The sequence below is a fragment of the Anolis carolinensis genome, chromosome 3 (genome assembly GCF_035594765.1).
Source record: "Anolis carolinensis isolate JA03-04 chromosome 3, rAnoCar3.1.pri, whole genome shotgun sequence".
In the NCBI taxonomy this organism is placed as follows: Eukaryota; Metazoa; Chordata; class Lepidosauria; order Squamata; family Dactyloidae; genus Anolis; species Anolis carolinensis.
Window position 1 is genome coordinate 129,084,095 of NC_085843.1, and position 13,395 is coordinate 129,097,489.

Genomic DNA, 13,395 nt, shown 5'->3' on the forward strand with positions numbered 1-13,395 from the left:
AATGGGATTCTGGCCTGCATCAATAGGGGAATAGCGTCTAGATCCAGGGAAGTTATGCTCCCCCTCTATTCTGCCTTGGTCAGACCACACCTGGAATACTGTGTCCAATTTTGGGCACCACAGTTGAAGGGAGATGTTGACAAGCTGGAAAGCGTCCAGAAGAGGGCGACTAAAATGATTAAGGGTCTGGAGAACAAGCCCTATGAGGAGCGGCTTAAAGAGCTGGGCATGTTTAGCCTGCAGAAGAGAAGGCTGAGAGGAGACATGATAGCCATGTACAAATACGTGAAAGGAAGTCATAGGGAGGAGGGAGCAAGATTGTTTTCTGCTGCCCTGCAGACTAGGACACGGAACAATGGCTTCAAACTACAGGAAAGGAGATTCCACCTGAACATCAGGAAGAACTTCCTCACTGTGAGAGCTGTTCGACAGTGGAACTCTCTCCCCGGGGCCGTGGTGGAGGCTCCTTCTTTGGAGGCTTTTAAGCAGAGGCTGGATGGCCATCTGTCGGGGGTGCTTTGAATGCGATTTCCTGCTTCTTAGCAGGGGGTTGGACTGGATGGCCCATGTGGTCTCTTCCAACTCTACTATTCTATGATTCTATGATTCTAGCAGGGTAATTTGAGCCAATGTGTTGTGCTGCAGCCTCTGAAAGAGATGCTCTTTTCTCATATAATGGGAAGTGTTTTGCCTACATTTTAAAGCTGGACATCACATCAAGGAATAGTGGTTGTGCCACTGTACTACCCTGAGAAAAAAAGGGAGAAATTCCTTTTGTAGACATCCCTGCAAAACTCCAGTCTTGTCCTTGCTGGAGAGTAAATTCAGTGATACCTTGAGGTAAGACAGACCCCCACCTGGATATGAAAAATGCGCCTGAAATGTATATTTAGATGTATAATTATGCTGGTTTTTAATTTATATTTTAATTTTTATTGTAATTTTTAATCTTGGATGATTTTTAACTGTGTTTCCGATGTATATTGTAAGCCGCCCTGAGTCCCCTGATGGGTGAGAAGGGCGGGGTAGAAATGATGTAATAAATAAATAAATAAATAAATAAATAAGAGTTTAATTCATTCCATGACTGAACTCTTAATTCAAAACACTCTTATCTCAAAGCAGATTTCCCATTTAAATGCTATTAATCTATTCCGAACCCCAGGACCCTCTCCCCCATTTATAAATAACAAATAACAATGTATAAATGCACATTTACATGGAACAATAAAAATAGAAAGATCAACTTTAAAATGGTAGAAGCATAACGTTGTGGCAAGAAAGGACATTTGAGGCAACAAAATGTGTGTTGGCCAGTGTAATAGCAAGGCAAAACCTGCACGTTCACATGGAACAATAAAAAATATATCAACTTTTAAATTGTGGAAGCATAAAGTTATGGCATAATGGTAGAAGCACCAAGCACAAAATGAAGCGGCAGAAGGATGATTTCCTTCACCTTGTACTCATTGCAGCCTCCCTCTTTCCTTTACTCTCTCTCTCTCTCTCTCTCTCTTTTATGTGGTTTTAATGGTTATTGTGGATATTTCTTAGATTTTTTTGGAAGCCCCCTTGAGTCCTGTTATAGGAGACAGATGACATACAAATGCAATAAATTACTAAATAAATTTGTGCTCGTTTCAGCTATCTCAGCTTACTTAAAATTTCCAATATTTAAAAGCTCAGAAGAAAAAATGCAGTAACACAGTACCTGTGGATAGTCTTGTGTGAGCACACCCTGTAGAATTGTTTGGTATCTATATCAAGCAGAGTACCACGTATACAATACAACCTGACCTTGTGGTAGAAAACAGGAGAGAAATACTCTGTATGCTTTTTTTAAGATTGAAAAGCTAAAACTTACATTTATTCTTTCAGGAAATCCATTTGGGATGGAAAGAAAACATAGACAAAAAATTCGTTGTATTTTGGTAGGTAAAAGGTTTTCCCCGACGTTAAGTCCAGTCATGTCTGACTCTGGGGGTTGGTGCTCATCTCCATTTCTAAGCTGAAGAGCCGGCGTTGTCTGTAAACACCTCCAAGGTCATGTGGCCAGCATGACTGCATGGAGCGCCGTTACCTTCCTGCCGGAGCGGTACCTATTGATCTACTCACATTGGCATGTTTTTGAACTGCTAGGTTGGCAGAAGCTGGAGCTAACAGCGGGCGCTCATTCCGCTCCCGGGATTTGAACCTGAGACCTTTTGGTCTGCAAGTTCAGCAGCTCAGTGCTTTAACGCACTTCGTCACCAGGGCTCCTGTATTTTGGTAGAAGAGCTCTTAAAGTTGACTCTCGTGTATGGGTGTAATAGATACCTCCTTGCTAGAAAAGAGGTCATAACTAAGTAACTTTTGGGGAAAAGGTGAAAATAACTTCTGCACATAGGAAGCAAAAAAGGCTTCATAGCTTAAAGTGCAAAAAAAAAAAAATGATATGAAACAAAGCACCAAGGAGTTTTACAGGCATGCTTTATAAAACTCCCTGGCCAAATATACATTGACCAGCAAACCAAAGACCAGTACAGATGCAGTCTTCCAATCCCACTGCTGTAGCGGGTTAGTCTAGTCAACATTGTTTAGTTAAGTCAAGACCACATGAGCCCCACTGGATGGTCAGCTCACCTTCTGTGTTATCCCCACTGATCCCAGCTGTCCATACATCTCTGTGTGAGGTTCTGGTTATTGCAGAAGCCCTGTTCTGACATCAGCAGAGGTCCGTGTGCAACCAGAAAGAAGGATGCTGCAGACAATCTACTCAATTTAATTTAGTTCAATTATATCTATGTATTTGTTTTCATTCATCTCAGTGAGCTTTCACCATTTGTGACCACACCCAGAATGATGGAACTAGACAAGTGTCATTGAAGATAGAACTGAACTTACTCTGAAGTGAACAAGTGTCTAAAATAAAATGCTGATATACTCCTAAAGCATGAGCTACTGAATCCCACAGTTGTGAGTTTTTACCTGTATATTTTACTTTTTCCTTGTGGTCCAATGTGAAAAAAATAGTTTGTCAGAAAGAAGTAACCAATCATAAGGCATCAAGTGTCAATGCTTCTCTTCCAGTATTTTGGGGAAACAAATTGCATCCATTTGAGGGTGGACTTAAAATCTTATTAATTTCTGAAACAGCTAATTCTACAAGATATTATATCATTGGGGGATGCTGCTAAGTCAGAAGTAAAATAATGGCCCTACATAGTCTGTGCTGATTCAGTTAAAAACCAATGTGTAAGAATAGCATATATATAAATTATTTGTTCACTTATTTGATTTACAGCCCATTTTCTCTTTTAAGTGAGATTTGGGACTTCAGCATTTCATGTATATATTCTATCCATATCTTGGCAAGCAAAAATAAATAAATAACATAATCTGAAACCTTTGTGGTCAGTAGACATGGTTTAATAGAAGTCAGGAAAAGACTTACTTTGCAGTTCCATTTAGCAGGAAGGAAAGGAAACAAAAGGAAAGGAAACTTATATAGAAGTCTATGTGTGTGAAATATTTTGACAGTGAGAGGAAGAGTAGGTCCCAAGAGAGGCCCCATCAAAGATACCATCTGGATGTCTTCCATATGTTTGGGGTATTTATACAGATAAAGACACTTCATCATATTTCTGTCTTTCTTAAAGTTATTTTTGAATTGAGGTTTGCCTCCATTTGGAAAGAATACTCAGAGCTCTGTATCTTTTTTTTTCAAGATCAAGCAGTACAAATCACTTGAGGGAAATTCTGTTTGTTCGTACCTAGATGCACTTCTGCAATCTAATTAGCTACTTCAGTTAAAATGTGAAAAAAATCAACTTTCACCGTTTTAAATTTGGTTGCAATTATTTTGCATGCGAGAATAAAAAATACAGTGTTCCCTCACTACTTCACGGTTCACTTTTCTCAGATTTCACGGTTTTTCAATGCACTCTAAAATACTATTATCAATCATAAAAAATTAAAATTTACAGCCTAAGTAAGGGAAGAAGGAGAAGCTAAAGGAAGAGAAAAGGAGCCTAAGCGGCAATGGGAGGAGAAGGAGGCGATTTATCAACACAAGATTGGGATTCTGGCCTGCATCAATAGGGGAATAGCGTCTAGATCCAGGGAAGTTATGCTCCCCCTCTATTCTGCCTTGGTCAGACCACACCTGGAATACTGTGTCCAATTTTGGGCACCACAGTTGAAGGGAGATGTTGACAAGCTGGAAAGCGTCCAGAGGAGGGCGACTAAAATGATTAAGGGTCTGGAGAACAAGCCCTATGAGGAGCGGCTTAAAGAGCTGGGCATGTTTAGCCTGCAGAAGAGAAGGCTGAGAGGAGACATGATAGCCATGTACAAATATGTGAAGGGAAGTCATAGGGAAGAGGGAGCAAGCTTGTTTTCTGCTGCCCTGCAGACTAGGACACGGAACAATGGCTTCAAACTACAGGAAAGGAGATTCCACCTGAACATCAGGAAGAACTTCCTCACTGTGAGGGCTGTTCGACAGTGGAACTCTCTCCCCGGGGCTGTGGTGGAGGCTCCTTCCTTGGAGGCTTTTAAGCAGAGGCTGGATGGCCATCTGTCGGGGGTGCTTTGAATGCGATTTCCTGCTTCTTAGCAGGGGGTTGGACTAGATGGCCCATGTGGTCTCTTCCAACTCTACTATTCTATGATTCTATGATAAAGATTTAAAATAGTGTATAACTGCTAAAATAATGTATAAATATTAAAATAAATATAGTGTCCCTACTTTGCGGATTTTCACTTATTGCGGGTGGTCCTGGAACCTAACCCCAGCGATAAGTGAGGGAACACTGTACTCATTTTTTTCTCCTAGTTGGGTGAGATTATGAGAAAATGTTTTTCTTTCATTCTTCCCTCCTCCCCACTATACATTATGAGAGACACAGAGAGATAAAAATGTCAACTGGAATACAGTCAGTCCCTGAGTTACAAACTTCTGAATTACAAATGACTCATATTTAAGAACAGGGGTTAGACAACAGGAAGTGAGAGAAATCTACCCCTTGGACAGGAAATTCACTCCTGAAAGAGTTATCATGGGGTAAAAAGTGTCTCCCCTGAAGGTTTATCACCAATCCAACAAGATACATTTTTAAAAATCCAATTATCACAAGGACAGAAAGGTTAGTGAAATCTTCTGAACAGGGAGGGGCACAGACAGCAAAAATAATCAAGGGGGGGGGGTTTGCCCTTCCCTATGTTGTCCAAAGCTAAATATATGTGTGTGTGTGTGTGTGTGTGTGTGTGTGTGTGTGTGAAATTACATTTTTAAAATATACCTGTTCTGATTTACTGTATACACAAATTCACCTTAAGAACACACCTACAGAACCTATCTTGTTTGTAACTTGTGATTGCTTGTACTATGTCCAGTTCTGGACATCACAATTCAAGAAGAATATTCTCAAGCTAGAATGTGTTCAAAATGCCACCAAAATGAGAAAAAAGGTCTGGAAGCCAAGCTCTATGAAGAATGGGTTAGGAATATGGGTGTATTTAGCCCGGAGATTCTAAGTTTAAGAGGCGCTATTATAGTAATATTTAAATATTTTAAGGAAATGCCTGTTGAGGAGGAGCCAGTTTATTGTCTGCTGTACCAGAAAGAGGGGGGAATGGATTCAATACAAGTAAGTAAGTAAAGTTTTATTTCTATCCTGCTCTATTTCCTCATGAGGACTCAGGGCAGTTCACAACATAAAAGGCAAATATTCAATGCCGCATAATACAACACTGAAACAATTCAAAATAAACATAACAGAGCATTCAACAATAAAGAAAATCACATGAAAACAACAATAATAAATTACACGATGTTAATAAAACAGAAGTTAAAAGGTAATTCAAACTCCAGGAAAAGAGATTTCACAAAAACATTGGGAAAAACTTATTGATGGTAAGAACTCTTCAACAGTGGATTACACTGCCTTAGAGTGTGATGAAATCATCTTCTCTGGACATTTTAAAACAGAGGCTAGATGACCATTTGTCAGGAGTGCTTTGATTGTGTATTCCCATATAGCATGGGATTTGACTGAATGGAAGTTGGGATCTCTTCTAACTCTATGAGCCTAGGACAGAAACATCATTCACCTAGAAAAATGGACCCTGTTCTTTCCATGCCTGGTAAAAGTCCTGGGGATGGTGGCCATAATGTTGCAATTATGACCATGTGATGATCATAAATATGAAATATTTATGGAGGATTAAGTAACTCTTTCATATTTATGAATACTGCTTAGTTATGATTGTAACACTATTGCCACAATCTTAACTCCAGAATTCCAGCTATAGAAATAAATGTGCCTCTAAATTCCTTCATGACAATTTTTTGAACTGCTTTGTGTACTAAAAGAAAACAAAAGAAATCCATTGAATTTTGTATGAAGTACAACAAAAATAAAATAAAAGTTGTGTGTGTGTGTCGGGGGGGGGGGGGTTCTGTCACTTGATAATTATTTCCACAGGATATTCTGAAACATATCAACAAGGACAAGTAAATTTGAAAATGTATGTTACATCTCTGTTAAAGATATTGCTAAATGACAGCCATTACTTCATTAGCTGAAATAAATATTCATTACACAATAACACTTTTGGAAAAAGAATGCACAAAATTTCCATGAGTGTGGTTTAAAGTTTTCTGAACTGCTGGATATTTCACTTTGTTTCATCATCTTTCTTGTCAGCAGATTTGCAGCACAAAGATTTTCATTTTCTACAATCTGATGGAAAAGTATTGCATTTTACAAATAGGCTGAAGTTGATTGTGCTAGAGATCTGTTTTAAATAGCTGCTTGAAATGTACTTTTCTTGGAAATTTCCCTTGTGCAGCACTCATATATGTGGCATTTTATAGCATGCATCTCTTTCTCTCTATGTCTTAATAGATAGCTAGAAAGAAAGATAGGTAGACAGATCACATCAAGTACAGAATAGTCAGCACATCAAGTCAGCACAGAACGTCTCCAGAGCCTGCAGCATATTCATAATGTAACAAACAGAAAAGAATACTCTGAGAACCACTGAGAGAATTCTTTGCCTACATTTTTTTCTGAAGGCTATCAATTCTTACCCTTATTCAAGTAGTTCCTTGGTCCTCTTTATGAGGATTCACAAAGGAAGGGGTTATAAGGGTTACCAGCATAAAAGTGAATCCTGGGGCAACACTTATTAATTGTGAGAAGAGTTGTGTAAAATGAAAATTAAATAAAACTGTCTACCTACTTTTAAGTCTTTTATGAAAAACATTTGCTTCAGCAAATGACGGCCAGAATGTTGTTGAGAACTTAACATCTGCAAGAATTAGAACTGGTAGGTCCCATAATGTCTGTATCCAATAAAAGGCTTATGGTGCATTACTATGCAGGGGAGCCAGCACATTAACTGCTGCACATTGGGACAGTTGGACAATGGATACCATGCACATTGTGCATTGCAACACTGACTAGGGAATGCTGGTGTGTCATTGTCAATTTCCCATTTTTCATAGTCACAATTCTCTAATAAAGTGGCTGTGAGTTTTCTGGGCTGTATGATCATGTTCCAGTAGCATTTTCTCCTAATGTCTCACCTGCATTTGTGGCTGGCATCTTCAGAGGTTCTATATCAGGTATCTTCAGAGATTCTCTAATAATTTCTTAGTATCGCTGCTATTTACCTATGCATAAAGTTACATAATGTATGCTGTGATAGTGGATTCTGAAAATTATACCTACTGTATATCCACATACAAGCAATGTATTATATATATATATATATATATATATATATATATACACACACACACACACACACACACACACACACACAAAATGTATAGGTGTGTAAAATGAAGCAGGTTGAAATTCAATTAGAATTTTTTTAAAGTATGTACTGGGAAGAAGAAGAGTAGAGTCCACTTCATCTTATGGTAACCCTTAGGCATGAGCAAAAAAAATCAGAAGAGTTGGAAATCATAAGAAAATTGGAAGTTGGAAACCATATCTGAAGTGTTTGCGTGGCCCACAGCAAATATTTTAGAATTGAAACTTACCCATACTCTTTTGTTTTAGTTTTGTAAATCTCAGAAGGCTCCCAAAGTCAGTTTCATATTTAGTGCAGGGAAGCAAAGCCATTAAGTCAAAAAGGCTGCCTAATGGCTGCCTCAGTGCCTGCCTTGCCATTCTTCTCCCTGGAATTAATTGAATCTCTTCTCAGCATTAGGAGCTGTGAAAAGAGAGAGGGAGCAGTGTGTTTTAGGAAGGGAGGAGCTTTATGACAAATAATTCAAAAGGCCCTGCCCTAAACTACATTTCCCATTTCATTAGCATCAGAAAGCACCAATAAGGATAGGATGGAGGGAGAGAGGTGTCTGTCTGTCACGACCCAGGCTGCAGAGCACCAATAACCATACACAGAGGCCAGAATCTAACTAATATCTTTATTGAAGGAATATATAAAGTTAATAAAAGCAAGTGTATGAAATAGTCCAGAAATAGACCTTTCAGGAAGGTCAAAATTAGTCCAAAGAAACAATGTCCAATATGAAATATTAAGGTCCAAAGTTGTAATCCAATAACCGAAACACTCACTTTGCCAGGCAAAGTGAGGGGAGATGACAAGGTCTTTTAGTCCGTGAAACTTGAGCGAGGCTAGGAAGTAACTTGATTCTTGGGAAAACGAGGCTTGATTCAAGGCAACAAGGAAACAAGGAACAAGAACAAGATCCGTGGTAATTTCTTGGCAAAATCCGGGAAACAAGACGAGGCTGAGTCTTAGAAAGCAAGGCAGGATTCGTGGAGTAAACAAAGCTGGGAACGAAGGCTTGGCGACAGGAACGGAGGCTTGGAAGCGGAGTAGCTGTCCACACACGCTACTCCGGTTGCTGACGAATTGACTCCGCAAGATCCCTTTGTGGGTAAAACACCTAAATAGGGTCCCGTTTTCCCGCCCAAGAGCAGTTCTCTGGAGAACCAGAAACAAAAGCTATTTTCTGAGTCCAGATGCATGACTCCCTAAAGTTTCCCATGGGAAGCAGGCTTAATCAGCTGAATGCTTAGCAGCTATCCTAGCACTCCTGCGAGACGCCTGATCGACTCCTCTCTGTTGTTTACAAAAATCATGGCGAGAAAACGTAGGAGATTTAGGCTCAGGGCTTGTTTGACAGACTTCTGGAAGACAAATCTCTTGCAGGTGCAAGGTTTCCAAATCTGGCTGGGAAAGTTCCAATTCTGACTGAAACGGCGAAAAACCCAAGTTTTCCTCTTCATCTGGCACCACAGTGCCAGGAATGGGACTACATTGCCCATGGGTCATCACACTATCCCCCCCCCCTCAAGCCCCCTCTCAAAAATGGGCTCTCTCCCCGAGGTGCGGGACCGCGGCTTAGCAGGGTAGTTCTGATGGAAGCGGCGGGCTAAATCGGGGGCATGGACTGCGGAAGCGTCTACCCAAGAGCGTTCTTCGGGGCCAAAACCCGCCCAGTCAATGAGATATTGCAGGCGGCGGCGGTGAAAGCGAGAATCCAAAATGTCCTGAACCTCGAATTCTTCCTCCCCATCCACTAAAACAGGAGTGGGGGCCGGCCGGTCTGCATCAGGGCGCACACCATCCGCCGGAAGGAGCAGGGAGCGATGAAATACTGGATGAATGCGCATAGAGCGTGGAAGTTGGAGTTTGAAAGTCACGGGGTTAAGTTGCGCCACCACTGGATAGGGACCAATGAAACGGGCATCTAACTTCCGGCAAGGGCGATGGGAGGGCAAAAAGCGAGTGGACAGAAGAACCCGGTCTCCTACCTTGATTTCGGGGCCCGGCTGGCGATGTTTGTCCGCGTGACGTTTATAGTCCTCCTTGGCTTGGTCTAGTTGCTGGAGCAAGAGTTGTTGCACCGCTGTGAGTTCCTGCAGCCAGTCCTCTGCTGCGGGAACTTCTGAGGTTTCAATGACAGGGGGAAAGAAACGTGGATGGAAGCCGTAGTTTGCAAAGAACGGGGTTTCTTTAGTAGAAGCCTGGACCCCATTGTTGTAGGCAAACTCTGACAGCGATAACAGGGAAGCCCAATTGTCCTGCTGGTAGTTCACATAACAGCGAAGGTATTGTTCCAAAGTGGCATTGGTGCGCTCAGTTTGCCCATCTGTTTGGGGATGATGAGCCGAAGATAAACGAGAGTCTATGCCCAATAGTTTTTGTAGTGCTTTCCAGAAACGAGAGGTGAATTGGGACCCATGGTCTGTGACCAAACTCTTGGGCAACCCATGCAATCTGAAAACATGTTGGAGGAATAGATCTGCAGTCTCTTTGGCCGTGGGAAGGCCATCACAGGGAATGAAATGGGCTAACTTGGTGAAAAGGTCCACCACCACTAGGATCGTGGTGAATCCACAGGAAGGTGGTAGATCAGTGATAAAATCCGCAGAGATTATTTCCCATGGGTGGGATGGGGTAGGGAGGGGATGCAGAAGCCCTGAGGGCTTTTCCCTTCTTGTCTTGGAGCGCTGGCATACTGGGCAGGTGTTGACATATTTTTCCACATCCTTGCGGATCTTGGGCCACCAGAAATCTCTTAGGATCAAATGCATGGTTTTAAATAGTCCGAAATGCCCTGCTGGCTTGCAGTCATGACACAGACGAAGTGCTTTTTCCCTGCCCGGTCCTGGGGGGATGTAAACATGATTTCTATAGCAAAGTAGCCCATCCTTAAGCGAAAAGGGAAAATGTAGTCCTTGGCGAAGTTGGTCCTGTGCCCAGGCATCTGCTTGCTGACTAGCCCTGATTTCCTGAGCACAAAGGGGCCCTGGAGTAGAGGGAGTTGATTCAATGGGAGTGGATTTGGTGTTTCCCACTGTGAGCGTGGCAAAGTTCTCGGGTTGTAGCAGCTGGGACTCCAAGGTCTCCTTGCGCCCTGCAGCGTATTCCGGTTTCCGTGACAGAGCATCTGCTTGCTTGGTCTGGGCTGGGGTTACATAATGAATTTGGAAGTTAAAACGTTCAAAGAATAAAGCCCAGCATTGTTGCCTCTGATTTAGCTTGCGGGCAGTTCTTAGATGCTCTAGATTCCGATGATCAGTATGGACTTCAATGGGAAATTTGGCCCCTTCTAGCCAATGTCTCCAAGTTTCAAAGGCTGCCTTTATGGCCAATAGTTCCTTTTCCCAAATGGTGTAATTTCTCTCTGGTGCGGTCAATTGACGGGAATAAAAGGCACAAGGATGAAGATGATCTCCCACTGGTTGTAGGAGTACAGCCCCGATTGCCACATCGGAGGCGTCCGCCTGCACAACAAAAGGGGTTTCAGGATCTGGATGCTGAAGGATTGGCTGGGACGTGAATAATTTCTTTAGTTGCTGGAACCCTTTCTCTGCTTGATCTGTCCAGCGGAAAGGCTGTTTCCCACGGATGCAGCTGGTGATTGGGTCAGACCAGCGAGCAAAGTCTGGAATGAACTTGCGGTAGTAGTTTGCGAACCCCAAGAATCGTTGCACCTCTTTCTTGTTGGTTGGCGCCCGCCATTCCAATACTGCTGAAACCTTTGCCGGGTCCATGGAGAGCCCTAGTGGCGAGACGCGGTACCCCAGGAAATCTACCTCTTGTAGATCAAAAGCGCATTTTTCCAGCTTGGCATAAAGTCCATGATCCCGCAATCGTTGTAACACCATTCTGACGTGGTTCTCATGTTCTGATTGTGATCTAGAAAACACCAAAAAATCGTCCAGGTAGATGATCAAGAACCGATCTAGATAATCCTGAAAGATGTCATTGACAAAATGCTGGAACGTTGCGGGAGCTCCACATAAACCATAATTCATAACTCGGGACTCGAATAATCCGAATTTAGTCTGGAAGGCGGTCTTCCACTCGTCCCCTTCTCTGATGCGAACTAGATTATAAGCCCCCGAAGATCCAGCTTGGTGTAGACCTTGGCTCCTCGAAGTCGGTCTAGTAGGTCCGAGATCAAGGGCAGGGGATAGCTGTTCCGCTTAGTGATATTGTTCAATGCTCTATAGTCCACCACCAAGCGTAAGTCCCCTGACTTCTTTTTCACAAACATCACTGGGGAAGCGGCTGGGGATTGAGAGGGTCTGATGAATCCCTTGCGAAGGTTTGACTCTATGAACTCCCTGAGAGCTTCTTGCTCCGGTTCAGTCAGGGAGTAGAGATGTCCTTGCGGGAGCGGGGCCCCCTCCACCAAGTCAATGGCACAGTCATAAGGTCTATGTGGGGGTAATCTCTCGGCTTCTTTTTTATTGAATACATCCCAATATTCTGAGTACTTCTTGGGCAAGGTGATAATGGGTTCAGTGTCTGTGGCATGGCAGACCTTGGCTACAAGGCAATGGTTTTGACAATATTTTGAAGCAAACTGCAGTTCTCTGTTGGACCAGGAGATGCTTGGGTCGTGAAGTGTCAGCCATGGAATTCCCAAAATCACAGGGAAATGGGGAACCTCGGTAACAAAGAAGGAAATCTCTTCCATATGTTCCCTTATCCACATTCTGGTGGGTTCCGACCACTGGCTTACGGGACCCGTCTTGAGGGGGCGGCCATCGATGGCTTGCACCACACGGGCGTTCTTGAAGTCATGATATTGTAATCCCAGAGAGTCGGCATACTCTCTATCAATGAAATTGTTTGTGGCTCCTGAGTCTATCATGGCATGGACCATGACGGGCCCTTTTTTTGCTGACCACAAGGTGACCACTAGAAGAAATAGGACCCCGGTTGGCGGCTCTTGAGTGGGTTTTTTGACCGGGTTGGTGAGCCTCTCTACGCCCGGTCGCTGGCTTCCCCCGCCGGCTGTGCGCCAGCCGCCTCAGACGCCTTCGTCTCCGTGGAGGACGCCGCCGCCAGACGGGCGGCGGGCTTCCCCTTGGCTGGGCACTCTCTGGCGAAGTGGCCCCCGTTTCCGCAGTACCAACAGAGATTTAGGCGTTGGCGGCGGGCCTTCTCGGCGGCATCCAATCTGGGACGCACATTGCCCAACTGCATCGGCACCTCCTCGCTCCCTCTGGGGTATGGGACTGGTGGCGGGGGTCTCCATACTGGACGCGGCTGGACGCCGGTGGGAGCGGGAGGTTTCACCCCAGCTCTACCGCTCTGGCCTCGGACCCATTGTTTTCTGTTGGCAAGCATGACTTCAGCTCGTAAACATTGATCAATGAGTGCTTCAAGAGAGTGGGGAGGATCCACCTTGGAGATTTCTTCCAGCATCTCAATGTTGAGACCCTCCCGAAATTGTCCTCTGAGGGCTACATCGTTCCAGCCGGTGTTGTGGGCCAGCACTCGGAACTCGGCTATGTACTGGGACAAGGGTCTGTCCCCTTGGGAGAGGCACCGGAGTTTGTGGCCGGCTGCCTCCAAATTGTCCTCGATTCCCCAGGTCGCCTTAAGGTGGTCCAAGAAATGTTGCGCTGA